This window comes from Zingiber officinale, chromosome 1A (assembly GCF_018446385.1).
Source record: "Zingiber officinale cultivar Zhangliang chromosome 1A, Zo_v1.1, whole genome shotgun sequence".
Lineage (NCBI taxonomy): Eukaryota > Viridiplantae > Streptophyta > Magnoliopsida > Zingiberales > Zingiberaceae > Zingiber > Zingiber officinale.
This window is the reverse complement of record NC_055987.1, coordinates 175111286-175127060: the sequence shown is the minus strand read 5'-3', so window position 1 is coordinate 175127060 and position 15775 is coordinate 175111286.

Sequence of the window (15775 nt, the reverse complement as noted above, 5' to 3'; positions counted from 1 at the left end):
TCATGATCGACTCCCCCACATCTCGATAATTAATGAGTTGGAGATTTGGGTTCACCTTCGATCTTTTTCAGCATTTCATGAGATACGAAGGTGCATATTAGTGTCATAAATGTGTATGAACAATAAAAAAAAAGGTAGATATGTTACCTTAGCAGCCCCCTAGTGTCGGTCCCACGGATATGGAGGGACATAAATGCAGGTACACAGACCATAAGTGCATGGTGAGGTAAACCCTAGGTTATCAGTTCCTAAGAATCGACCCCTAACCATTATGTTAGAGATGTCATGCGTCCACCATCCGCGCTACGCCCTAGGGGCTGTATATGCACAATAAAGACGGACTATGGAATAAACATGTCATGCAATAGAAAAAGATAAATAAATACATGAATCAAATATTAACAATTTATCATATTACTCCCTAATCTTAGAATCTTGAGAACTACTCCATAGAAATAGAGTTACAACTGAAAGATATGAAAGAAAGCAGTCTACAACTCCAAAATCAAGAAAGGGGAGAAGAGAAGGCTTATTGAGATGGTTGTCAATCTTAGGAAAGGACTTCAAACTCTAATCAATAGGCAGATTGCTCGACGGTGACTCTAGGGTTCCTTATCATGGGAAAAACCCTCCTCTAGGGAAGAGGATGAAGCCCCTAATCCCAGATTCCCTATATGAGTTCCATTGGTTCTTTTATAGATGCCCCAAGCCTTCCAAATCTGTTAAACCCTTCCTAAATCATTGGGGCACCACCAAAATGAAGTTTTAGATCCTTAAATTAGGTTTTTATGAGATTTACCATGAACCAAACTTGTAAATCTTGAAATTGTCTTCAATTCAATAGGTTATAAGCCTCGTGGTTCAACCCGAGTTAAAAGTTATGTTCATTCAAAGTTTAGTATGTTGTTTGGGTCGCCTCTGGATAAATTAACATGGTCGTGCATGGGAGCCACAACCTATTTGTGCCATGCTCTGTGGAGAAAAGCATAGGTGTACCTTCTAGGCATGACCGCGACACGTCCAACTATTTGGCTCTAAAGTGAAAATCGCGAACATACTTAGGATGTATGACCATGGCGTGTATAGTGCAATGACAAAAGACACGATTATGCTAGGAGGCATGACTTGCATGCATCCACCTCTATGGAGAAAAACACGATCGTGCCTGGGAGGCACGCCCATGACATGTTATGTTGTCCAGCTCTATGGAGAAAAGCACAGTCATGCTTGAGAGGCACGGTCATAGCTAGTGAGTCCTGGTTGTGGCTAGATGGGGTACAGTCGTGCTTGGGGCATGGCCAACTGGTGTTAAGTGTTGGATTCCCAATTCTTGCTTCATTCTTCATTCAACTTTGGTCGAAAGAACATGCATGTGTCATGCGACATGGTTAAAGCACGCTCCTTGCTTATTGTCCATCTTCCAAGGTTTTTAATTATATTTTTGCTCTGAATTTGTGTTGTATCAATAAAAATATACAAAGAACAGATCTCTAAATTAAAATAATAAAACAAACAAAAAGAAAATGTAAAAATATAAAATATGCATATGAAATACCACAGAATGTATGTGAAATAATACTAAAAGTCACGTAAAAACACATACATCATTGTACCCCTCTAGTAACTAGAGAAATGGATGAAGTTTAAGCAATTCTTGAACTTCTCTATAATAACTGGCTTCGTCAACATATCTACAATGTTTTTACAATTGTGAACCATTTCAAGTAGTATTTTTTTTTTGAAAGATATCAATCTTTGATCTTGTGAACCTCACATTAATATGCTCGGTCCCTACATGATACCCGTGATTCTTTGCCAAATAGATAACACTCTAGTAATCATAATTTAACTTGACTCCATTTTATTGAATACCTAGTTCTCTGACTAAGTCACGACTCATCTTGACTTCTTTAGCTATTGCCATGTACTATGACTTAGTAGTAGGCAATGCAAGTATAGTTTGTACCAAGGACTTTCAACAAATAGGTCCTTCTGGTATAGTGAACATAATATGCCTTATAGTAGACATTCAGTCATCCAAATCCCCTATATAGTCTACATCCACATATCCTGTAAATAAAGGATCAATCTATTATTTGTTGAACACAATGTCATAATCTACAATATTTCTTAAGTATATGAAAATCCACTTGACTGCATTCCAATATTATTGACTAGGATTTAAAAGAGACTTACTCATAATACTGATAGCATGCGCTAAATTAGGTTTTGTACAAACCATGACATATATTAGACAATTAACTTGAAACATCCCTAGTTTTTTTATTTACGTTTTCTTTCATAATAATTCGTATAAATATAACTGCAGATGTCACTTGAACATACTTCCATAGTGGGTTATCAATTTAACAAAGTTACATAAATGGTTCTTAAAACATAAAATAATACAGAATTAAATTGGAAGGTCTTCGGGTTGTACTGTCATTATCCCGAGTTGGCTCACTAGTCAATGCCTCTTGTCTCATTCATCCCAATTGAGAATAGACTTAATCACGAGCACGTACATAAACATAGGCATAAGCATACTTGCATGACATAAACATACACATAAAAATAGACTTAATCATAAGCATCAGTGTGTAAATAAGCTAAGCATGAAAATAAACATAACTACGTAGGGTTAGTGAGCTCCCGGGCTAAGGACACTGGTCATAACCCCCGTCCGATTCATGAATACCAAGTTACGTATTTATATGGTTATCACAGCCATGTTTCTGAAATGGATCATATATCGTAAAATCTTTTTGAGCAAGGTTGGATCGTTGACAGTGACTATCTATCATCATATAGTCGATTGATCAATCTCAACTATAAAATTATGGTATCTGGTAGCGGGGCGTCAACAACTTTCATCACTAGACCATGGCCTAATATGGAAAATTGATATTGGGCTCCCTCTGGGGCCTTGTCTTGTAAATGGAATCCCTCTAGGGTCTTTTCTCTTATGGTATTCCCATCAAATCATTATCATTTTGTCACTTTCAACTTACTCAATATTGTGTTCCTTCTGTGGTCTTTTTCCATAAACAAGCTCCCTCTGGGGCTTTTTTCTTCACAATATCCTTATTAAATCTTTATCATTACCCTTATTACTTTGTTACAGTAAACTTACCCAATATTGGATTCCCTCTAAGGCCTTTTCCCGTAAACGAACTTCCTCTGGGGCTTTTTCCCTCACGACATCCTCATTAAATCTTTATCATTATCCTTATTACTTTGTTACAATCAACTTATCCGATATTGGGTTCCCTCTGCGACCTTTTCCCACAAACGGGTTCCCTCTGGGATATTTCCCCTCACGATATTCTCATTAAGTAATTTTCATTATCAAAAGCATGATTAGGGTTATAGCTTATCAAATCCAAGAAATGGTTGAGTGCATAACATGTTAAATCCTCAAATCCGTAGCTACCATGTGTTATAAAGTTGTTAAGCATGATTATTGTCATGGCATATTAAAACCTAAAATCTTAAACTGTCATGATTATTGTCAAAAGCATGATTAATGTCATAGCATGCTAACGCTAGTATCTGAATCTAGCATGAACCACAAGGTTATCAACATCCATTATTTAATTCATAGCATCCAAACCTTAAATTCAAAACTATCATGCAGTATAAAGTTAACAATAGCATGATTAAGGTATAGCATATCAAACCCATGAATCTGAAACTTACCTATACTATATGGTTATCAAACATCATCACCGTTATAATATGTTGAATATAAAGAACCGAACTTTATATATACTTGCAAGGTTATCAAACATGATTATTTTCCTAGCAAGTTAAACACTAAAGATCCAAAAACTAATATATACATATAAGGTTCATCAAATATAATTATCTTCATAGCATGTTAAATCCTAAGGAACTAATAACTTAACATGTAAACCATAAATGTTATCATGATAAGATGTAGGAAGGGACATAAACTTATACCTAAACCTAAAACTCTGTAATTTACATTTATCGCATTAAGATATCATAATCAAACATAAAAAGGGCATGAACATAAACTTAAACACAAGCATGTAAATTCATAACATAAGCTTAAGTATAGATTTAAACATAATCCTATGCATGAACATAGTGTGAGCATGCATAAACATAAACATGGCATAATTGTAAACATAAATGTAAGCATGTAATTTCATATCGTAAGCTTAAGCATAGACTTGTGCATCATCTTAGCATATGCATGCTTAGCAACATAAACATGGTATAATCGTAAACCTAAACATAAGCATGCAAATTCATATCATATTAATCCTGTCCAAAAGTCGAAGAGACAGAAAGTTGGGAATATGACACTCACGTTGACCTCCTGTGGACTCCACGCTGACCTCCTGTGGACTCCGCGTGGACTTGCAACACAGACTACGTCAATGCCGAGTTAGGGAAGGGGTCCCCGGCGTTGGCCCTCCGATGCTTAAGTCAGTCACCAGCGATGAGGAAAGAAGCGGAGCAATAAGAACTGTAGTACAAACAGTGAATATTGCATACCTTCGTTGATACTTAGACCTCCTTTAAATAGAGCTCTGGTAGCGTGCGCGCACGCTTCCCAAGGTGAGCACGCTTCTAAAGCTATCCTTGAAAATACTTGTAAGTAAAGTGTCCTTGACACAGTACCTTAACGGGCCGAGCATATCTCTGAAGTGACAGTAAAAGCTTCCACCGTACGATCTTCTGACAGCCCATTCCCGGTGTCGGCAGTACCAACTCCCAAAAGGATATCATTGGATATCAGGAGTGTATTTCTAGGCCGAGCGGGTTGGCCGCTCGACCGGAATCTCGCTGCCCTGGTGCCCCATCTGGTCGGCAAAACCTTGGTGTTCCTTGGTGTGTGTCGTCTCGACCGAAGATTCACTCTGCTATTGTTGAAGCCTGATGTTAGGCCAAGCGGGGGGGAAGTCGCTTGGTCGAAGCTTGTGCCAGACCCAGCGAGGTAACCGCTTGGTCGAAACTTGTTGCCAGGTCGAGCGGGGTAGCCGTTCGGCCGAAGTTGAACTCTTCACATATCTCTGTTATTTGGCTGAGCAGGGTAGCCGCTCGACTCGGCTTCTACACATTATCTTCCTTGAGCGTCGATTGTTTGATTGCTCCCAGCATCGAAGGCGACAACGGGTCGGAGCCTTCTCCCCGGTCGGGGCATGGCCGCTCGCGAGCTATTCGAAGCTCAATTCGATAAAAGCTCGTTTGAGCTCGTTTAATGAGTCTCGTTAAGATAAACAAACCAAGCTCAAGCTTCGTAATATTCGGCTCGTTAGCTCGTGAATACGTTCATTAAGCTCATTAAGCAACTTTTAAATAAAAAAATAATAGTTTTGATATTGAATTTATAGATTTTACACTCTACTTATGAAAAATATAGACAAATATATTAAATTTATTTATTAGAATAAAATTATAAATTTTAATAATATTATTATAATTTTCTCTAAATATATAATTTAGTTTTTAATGAATATTTAAATTTATGATTTATATTTATTAAGCTCGTTTAGGCTCGATAAAAGCTCGAATAAGCTCGTGAGCCATGAATATATTCGTTAAATAAAGCTCGAGCTCGGCTCAATTATAAACGAGTCAAGCTCAAACATTCAAGAGTTCGGTTCGGCTCGGCTCGATTACACCCCTAGGGCATGCCTCGCCCGACCGACCGATGTCATCTCCGCCTTGACTTTGACATCCACTGTGGCAGCGGGGTGGGGCCCTTCATCATCACCGCATCACATACCTATCACTACTAAACTATCATGATGTGAAGCAAGAGTAAACACAAGTATACAAGGCAAATGCCAAAATTACATATAGCATATAGCATATATGGTCATCATGATGAGAGCAAGTGGTAACATAACTCAACCAAACTCAAAATCGGAACTCATCTAAGGTATCTAAACATACATGAATTTGAGGAATTAAAATAAAACATGATATGAGAAGAACATGAAGCAATTATAGAGTAGCATCATGATAAACAAACCCTTAAAATAGAATTTAAAACTACTCCTATCATATCCGAAACTTACAAGGTCTATAACGCAATTTGAGCATGCATAATTCACTAATTTCTAATGGAAACCAAATAAAAGAACATGAAACCATTGTAGGGCAACCTCATGATGAATAAGTCCTTAAAAGAGAATTTAAACTACTCCTATCATATCCAAAACTTACAAGGTCTATAACATAATTTGAGCATGCATAGTTTTCTAGTTTCTAAGGGTAAATAAATAGAAGAACATGAAGCAATTATAGGGCAACATTATGATGAATAAACTCCTAAAAATAGTGATTTAAAAGCAAAACTTATAGGGCAACATCATGATGAATAACTAACTCCTAAAAATAAAATTTAAACTCCCTCTTAAAGGATCCAAAACTTACACCAATTCCAAGCATCACTAGAGCATCAAAGCTTGTTAGTTTTCAAGTAGAGATGAGAAAGGAAATTAAACCATAGCGCCATCTTTTCAAAACCGAAAGGAACATAGGGAGAAGCTATAGAATATGGAACTTACTATCTATACAAATCATGTGGAGCATAAGGAAAGTAGGTGGAGGCTAGGAGCTTGGAGGGTGAGGATGGCCGAACAAAACCAAAAATAGGAGCAAGGGTTTTTTTTCTTTCTAAGTTATATATAAATCCCTCTCACCCTTTGAACGGTTCCATAAAAATTTATATAAATTTTATTCACCTTTCTCTTTCCAAATTAAAATTTTTTGACTAAGTCCTCTTTCCTTTTTTTTTTTTTGCTATGTAAAAATTTATATCCCTTTGGTATATAAATTTTTTTATCTATATAATTTTTTTTATATACTTATACAGAAAAAATAAACCTTATACTTATTCAAGTCATATAAATTTGATACCTACTTAAATCATGAAATTTTATATAAATTTAGAATTAATTAAATTCAAGTAAAACTACCTATTTAAACCAATTTGAATTAAATTTGAATTAATAATAATAAAATAAAAATCTCCTTAAAAAAATGGGTCCTAGACGCTACACAACTACATCGACATAAGGAACTTTTGACATGTTTTGGATCTCCTCATCCATCTTTGAGCATTATGCAATGGACACTTTGAAGTTATGCGTCAGAGGTGTACTCATAGACTTCGTATTACCAATGTTAAATCCGTCCAATACCTTCTTAATGTAATTGTATTAAGATAGTCATAATATATATCCCAGAGACTCTGTCATTGTGTATTTCCATACCAAGAATCCTCTTGGTCTCATTCATATTTTTTATGTCAAATTTCTTACTCAAAAGTTTCTTTAACTTATTGACTTCTTTCATACTCTTCACAGCAATCAATATATCATCCACATATAGCAACAAGACACTAGTAGAATTTTGGCTTTTTACTTCGTTTATTCACCGAAGTCATAGATAGATAATTACCGAAGTAGACGCACGTGAAGTAATAGGGTAATATTTTACTTCATCCTATTACCGAAGTCGTATCCAAGAAAAAAGCGAAGTCTTTGACCGGTTCAAGGAGGCCAAATCGGTTCAAAGTTGGACCAATGCTGAAGTAAAAACACATCTTTTACTTCGTTCGTTTTATAAAGTGCTGAAGTAAAAAGTGATATACAACTGCATGATTTAAATGGATTGCCGAAGTAAAATAATATATGTTACTTCATCGGTTGTGTAATGTGCTGAAGTAATAGATGATATATAATGTCATGATTTATACTGATTGGCGAAGTAAATATAATCTATAACTTCACCATATTTTTTATTAATCGAAGTAGTTGGTATTATGTTACTTCATAGTTTATATTTATTAACAAAGTAATTGATTGTCAAGACTTCATTGTTTTATATTATACTGAAGTAATTGATAAGATACGACTTCGCAATTATTAAACTGTGGTGAAGTAAATGTTACCTTTGACTTCGACACAATTTTAATGTGACGAAGTAAAAATATATTTTTCACTTCATCAAAATTAAACAATATATATATATAACAAAATGACAAATACCATAACAATCTAGAAATTTATCCATCAATCCACAAGTATATATATATCCATTACTCCACAAACATAACTAAAAAATACACCCACAAACCAAAAGTATATCCACAGGTATGTATGTCCAAAAATCCATAATGTAAAATAAAATATTTATCCTAACCTACACGACCTATTTAGGCATCTAGATAGGAGTAGATGAATTCGCTCCATTCACTTCTGACTTCATCATATTGAGATTGGTTGTAATATTGATTCTTGATTGTTCCTGCAAACTATTATGTAAAAAAATACAAAAATGCATTAGATTTATAAAATCATTACATTCATATATTATATATCATAAAGAAGAAACTCACCATCTTTTCCAACTGTGAATTTTCACATTCAACTATATCTTTCATGTACCTCATCACACAATATCCACATTCAACAGAACCACTTTGTTTTAGATTACCCTATAATGTAATCAAAAAAGTAATGCAACAATTACAATCCAAATAATAAGAACTATCCATTCATGTGTTAATATATATGTATAATACGTACCGTCAATTACTTAAAACCTGGTGCTTTAGCAATACCCTTTGAGGCATTATACATCTTGACCCCACTACATTTTAAAAAGTAAAAAAGTTATATTTTTCATATTTATAAGTGAATGCATTCAAAATCAACACAATCTACTACTTACTTGGCCACCATAGTTTTCCATGCATCGTCTCGATTTCTATTAGACATAGAGTCCAATAAATATATCATATTTTTATCTTCATTGACAATAGTCAAGATCCAATGGTACCTGCAAAAAATAAAAATATAACATTGACTAATATGTAATAAGAATCGATAAATAATTAAAATATTACCCAGTGTTGTATGGGATGAGGCAGATGCTGTCTCTACACACTGCTTTCAACTGATCGGCAATATGTTGTGATATGTCACGACCATCTTTACCAAGTGGGCATGTAGGTATGTTGCCGGGATCCACAAATGAAACATAATCAACCCTGTCTTCATCACTCAAATATTTATAGAGGTAACTGCACTCAAAGATTATATAACTTGGTTAGAAATGTTTCAAAGTGTGGGCAAGTTCCAAATAAAATATTAAAATGCAAACAAACATTGTAAGTTAGACATAACATACCCCATGTAAATCAAAATTTGTCTGGGATCAATCTGAGGACAATGAATTGCAACAAGGACAATGAATTAAATTGGGATCAATCTGAGGATTCTGTAAACAATAGCTAATGAACTGTTCAACACTCTCTTCATATTGTTTGGACCTTCTATCCGATTGAATCCAAGATTTATCCATTTCAATACAAGAAAAATTCCAAAAAATTGTAATGAAGGTCTTCTTCAAACTACTTCAAGGACTTTATCTTTCTTCAATGTGAACTTGAACAAAACCTAAAAAAATATTATAGTAAAAAAGCAATAGTTTTATAATTTTTTATACTAAAAAAATACTGCATAAACTATAGAATCTAACACTTAGGAGATCATAAAACATAATCAATTCAATAATATGCTTAAATCATGTATTTATCTGATGGTAGAACAATATTATTTATTTTCGCAAAAAAATAAAGGTAAGCATATCATCCAATCAAATCAAATCAAATCAAAAGTATTATTCACAAGAATGTATATGATGTTACTTTACTATACAACTTACTAACTCTTTCAAAGAAGATGAAATAAAAAATTTATAGAATTTTAATGAACTACATTATCACAGAAAATCAAAAATGAAGCCCAATCAAAATGAGAACATGCATGTGTTAATTCCCATACACAATAATGAATGAAAATTTACGTACATATATATAACATGCATGTGTTAATTACAATACACAATAATGAATGAAAATTTACAGACATATATATAAATAGGAAAAGCCATGCATATTGAAGGTAGATATTTAGTGGAAGAAAACCATGAATCATGTGACAGAACCTGGCAGCAAATGCAGTAAAAACAAACAATATCCTATACAAGCTAATAATAAACTTATGAGAAGACATAGAAGTGAATTGTCATGATATGAAATTAAGATATTAGGAACTTCAACAAGCATATCTCTTTGCCATTGACTACCTAATATTTGAACAAAATTGTAATCAACAAAAGGAATCATTTTTTTTAAAAAAAAATCACTGTCTAGTTTTACTGAAATTGATTTACTGCAAAATTTATCAATTAGCATAAATTTGCAAATAACTTTATGCCAAGAAGGTTTATCTTTCATCTAGCACTTATGAAGGACTCTATGTTTATCCTCAATTTAGTTCATTATTAAGAAAGTCAAGATTATGGTGTGAACTGTAGGATCTTGACCTGACCTAATTAGTTCATTATTATGATTCTAGGACACAAAGATAATTTTCCTTTCTCTCTCATTTTGAAACAAAAGGTGATGATCTATAGCTCCCGAGGATCTAACTTGTGAATCTCCATTCCATAGATTTAGATATGTTTCTCCATTTTAAATTCTCAGTAATTCGATATGAATAACAGATTCTAACATCCCTTGATGACATATTGTTTGATTTATCCCAACAAAAGAGACTTTTACACTAGTTCTATTTCATGAATTAATACATTATGCAAAATTTAAATTTAACCAGGCAAACTATATATATTAATTGCCCCAATTTAAATTATTGTGTACTAGGCTAGTCGAGTAGGTTTATAATCACCTTATTTGAACCCAAATACACATTCCATAACAACTAAAGCAACTCTAGAGGCTTTTGAGTCACAAAACCCCACTGCCCACCTCAACCATGACATTGCCATTAGGTTGATGCTAATTACTGATTATAATTAACATCAAAACTAGATCAGAATCACAATCACAATCACAAGTTAGGTACTAATTATTATTATTATTATCATTATTTTTCTTAAAAAAATTATAGGATAGAGTGGTTATAATAGTTGACCTCACAATTATCTGATTTTGATATTATGTCAAAAGCATGAGTTGAGAGCTCAGTTTAACCTAAAATATGAAGGAGCACATATCACATTATCTTCATCTTCCTCTGGACGTGTATAATTCTTAGCAACTCTTCACAAGATTAATATAGCAAAAGTAATCCTAAGACAAGCAAAACACATAAATTTTTATATATGTTCGAGAACCCTCACAAAGCTTTTATTCATGACTTGGAACAAATTTCTTGGAAGGGATTCTCGACCGATTGTTTATAGGCAGCAATTGATTGGAGTACTCGACTATCTAGTTGATTGGTCTCCTAAATAGCACCAATTTATTTGTATACAACTCAGTTTGAGTTGACTGCCAAATTAGCTCAACCCTCAGTCATGGATTATTTTAATTGATTGGCATATCGACTTATCGTATAGCTCTGTCCACCTAAGTTGAGAATTATATATCCAACCCTCAACTGAGTTTATTTTCTCCCAATTTTTATCTCACATATAACTATCTTCACGTAAGCTCTTTTCTTGTATCATCCTTTAGAAGTCTCTTCGGGATGGATCTAGTGACAAACACATGAGGGATGCCAACTTGAAGCTGAGGCTATAAATCCCTACACATGTCGAATTATATAAAAAAAATTACCCAAAAATTGAAATTAAAAAACACAATTACATAAAAGAAGTATCATAACATGTAGAATAATTGAATAAGCTATAATGACATGTTTTGAGTAAAAACAACAACAGCTAAAGGCTACCAAACCATGACAGATGACACGAGGAATAGAATTTCTAAATAATCCCTCAAAATTTCAACGATACTTGAATAGATATATCAACAATCAAATTCCTAAATAATCCCTCAAAATTTCAACGATCACTGATTTCTTGAGAATAGAAGACGATAACTAGAAATCAGTCAAAGTAATACCTTAGAAAGCAGATTTCTATAAGCATCAAACTAGATCCAAGAGAGGGCGGTAGAAGACTAACCCTATATAATGCAAGCCTGAAGATGCACAAATGGCGGACGGAGACGCACGCTGGAGACGTAAAGCTGGCGATGCAGATCCAAGAACGGAGATGTAGGAGCCCAAAGCTGGAGACGCAGGCTGGCGATGCAGATTCGAGAACGGAGATGCAAGGCTTGAGACGCGGAGGATGTAGACACAAGCTAGAGATGAAAAAACGGAGCTGTGGTTGGAGATGCGGAGGAAGAAGATGCAAGCTCTAATGGGAAAACGGCGAGGGGCGGTAGAAGGCAGGAGACGGCACGCACGAGTAATTTCTAGGGCTAGGGCTTGGAATTACTTTTTGGCGTGCAGTGGCTTTTTATTAACAGGATTCTAATTAGAATCTAAGACTTAGTAAAAATTAGAATTGAGATAGGAATTAGAAGTCTAATTAATTCCTATCCGGTTTATTTTTTTTACTTCACAACAAAAATTATATATATATATTTGAAACTTTTTTACTTTATCAAAAATAATATACCGAAGTAAAATATTATTAAAATTAATAGTGAAGCACTTATTTTTAAAATTCTGTAGTAAAAAATAATATTTTACTTCGCTAGTATTATTAACGAAGTTGATTGTTATATATTACTTCATAATTCATAATCGCCGAAGTAAAGAGTGCCGAAGTAAAAAGCTAAAATTCTACTAGTGAGAAGATGAGTGGATCATCGTCAAGGCCTTTCACATAAAAGTAGCAGTTATAGTCACATCTTTTTTACCCATCTTAAACCATATAGGAGTCAAAACATTTATACCACTATCTTGGAGATTGCTTTAACTCATAAAGTAACTTTTTAGTTTACAGACTAAGTACTTCTATTTGGACTGACTAAATCCTTCTGGTTGTGACATATAAATTTGTCCTTCCAAATTACTATAAAGAAAAGATGTTTTCATATAAATTTTCTCTAACTGCAAATCATGATGTGTTACCAAGATCTCAATACCTTGATAGATGTATATTTGACTATAGGAAAAAAATATCTCATTATAGTCCATCCTCTTCCTTTGTGAGTAACCCTTTGCTATCAGTTAAGCCTTGAATTTTTCCTTTTTCACTTTCTTGACTTCTTTCTTCTTATATACTCATTTGCATCCTATACTCCTTTTCCATTCAGGAAGTTTACCATATCCCATATTTGATTGTTATGTAAAGACTATATCTCCTATGCTATAACACCATTCATTTGTCATTCTTTGAGCTGTGTATTACCTCTCAAAAAGTTATAATATCTCTGCTACTAATAATAATTGCATAAGAAATCAAGTCCTTCAAATCATACCTAGTAGGTGATTTAATAGTATATCTTATCGTTTCTGTGGCTATAGTCTTGTTCTATATGCTTTGAGCTAGTATCATCAAAATTATAAGTTTCTAGCTTCACCTGCACAACTTCCTTATTCTTGTTGTAATTTTTGATGATTATTTCTTTTCCTCTTGAGTATATTGTAACATGGCTTTTTTTATCAAACATTACATCTATATTGATCACCATCTTATTTGATTTGCATCCCAAAGCTTGAAAGCGTTCGCCCCTTTCGAATAACCTAGAAAAATATACTATTTAGACTTCGCATCCATCCTTGATCTGTCTTCACTAGAAATATATATGTATGCTAGGCATCCAAACACCCTGAGACTAGAGTAATTAATCAAATTTATTGTCCACACCTCCTCTAAAACTTTGCCATCTAGTGTTGTCATCGGTGATTGATTAATCAAAATACACCTCTCAACGTGATGTTGCACTAATTGGTCCCAAGAGATTTGTATGAACATAGTCCAAAATTTCCTCCGTCTTGGGTATGACTATCTTAAATTATACTTTACTTTGTTTTCCCAAAACACAATACTTATAGAAGTTGAGTTTGCATGTTTTGACGCCCTTCATCAATAAACTCTTTTATGAAGTTTCAACAACTCATGCTTACTCATATGACCCAGTCGCATATGTCATAAGATTATGTTATCTGATTCAGATTCTATAGCAGTAGCTCCACCTAGAACTATGGTACTTAGCAATTTATAGATGCTCCCTGCTAGTTTCTATCATTTCATCACCATTGGAGCACCTTTAGTGACTTTAATTACTCTACTTGTAGATTTGTAATAATAACTACTATCATCCAGTGTTCCTAATTAATGAAATCAATTCTTCCTCAAATATAATATATGTCTAACATTATACAATGTTCTAACCACACTATCAAGCATCTTAATTCTGACATCTATTATTCTAATGACTCCGCAAGTAGGGGTGGCAATTCGATTCGGGTTCGGGTTGACAGGTTCGGGTTGGCAGGTTGGCGGGTTGGCAAATGACAACCTGAACCCGACCTGATTATTAATTCGGGTCAAAATATTCAACCTGAACCTGATCTGTTTATTTGCACTTGACCCGAACCCGACCCGAACCCAACCCGTTTGACCCGTTTAACCCGTTTAACCCGTTTGACCCGTTTAACCCGTTTGACCCGTTCGACCCGTTTGACCCGTTTAACCTGTTTGACCCGTTTGACCCGAATATGACTTGAATTCATTAAATAAAATTTGTATATTTAATTAAAAATTAAAAATAACATTTATCTACACAAATTGAAAATTCATATCATAAATGATAAGCTACAGCAACATTGCAATCAATAGCATAACATATCTCTATGTTTAGGGTTTTTAACTTTTTTAAATTGGTAATTTTAGTTTAAATTTATAATTATTTATAAACGGGTTCGCGGGTTGTAATTGGGTCATTTCAGGTTGACCCGAACCCGACCTGTTTATCAATTGGGTCAAATGGGTCGACCCGATTTCGACCCGAACCCGAAACTACCCAACCCTAACCTGATTTTTTCGTGTTCGGTTCGGGTCGTGTTTTCGTGTCGGGTCAAAAATTGCCACCCCTATCCGCAAGATGCATTATTACCCATCAGAACAAAATTATAATTAATCAATCTATAGAAGTTGAACCAATCCTTGTTAAGCGTCATGTGATAAGAACATTCTGAATTCAAGATCTAACAATCTATCAATTTCTCTAAACTAAACATAGAAGGCATATCACAATCATCGTTCTCTGAATTTTCTTGTTCCACTATATTTTGTAGAGTTCGATGAACCATCTTTACAATTTGTATTAGTTTTTTTCTCTAGACAATTTCTCTTGATGTGACCCTTTACTCTGTACTTATAGCGCACGATCTCCTTCTTCTTTCTCAATTTAGATTGGGTTGTATTATTGTTGCCCGACTCATATCGAGTCTTGCTCCTACCACATTCCTAGTTACCTCTCACCATAAGCCCTCCAACTTGCAAATTATCATCACTAGCTTTCTTTCACTGATGAAAAACCAACAGAATACTTGTGACTTCCTCTACCTTAAGAGTTTCCTTTCTCCATATTAGAGTTGTAACTAAATTCTCGTATGTAGAAGATGATGGTAGAGAATTTGACAACATCAGTGCCTTATCTTCATTTTTAATCTGCATAACAATCTGTTTCAAATCACTTACAATCTGATTAAATATATTGATATGCTAGCTCAGATCTGTGTCCTCTGACATCTTAAGCTCAAACAATTTTTGCTTAAGATAGATCTTATTTGTTGATGATTTGGACATGTATCAACTTTCCAATTTCTACCAAACTACCATCGACGATTCCTCGTCGATAACATGATATATCATGTTATCCATTAAACAAAACTTGATTCTTGACATAGTCTTTGCTTGTAGTTCCTCCCAATCTATCATCTCCATACCATCTAGT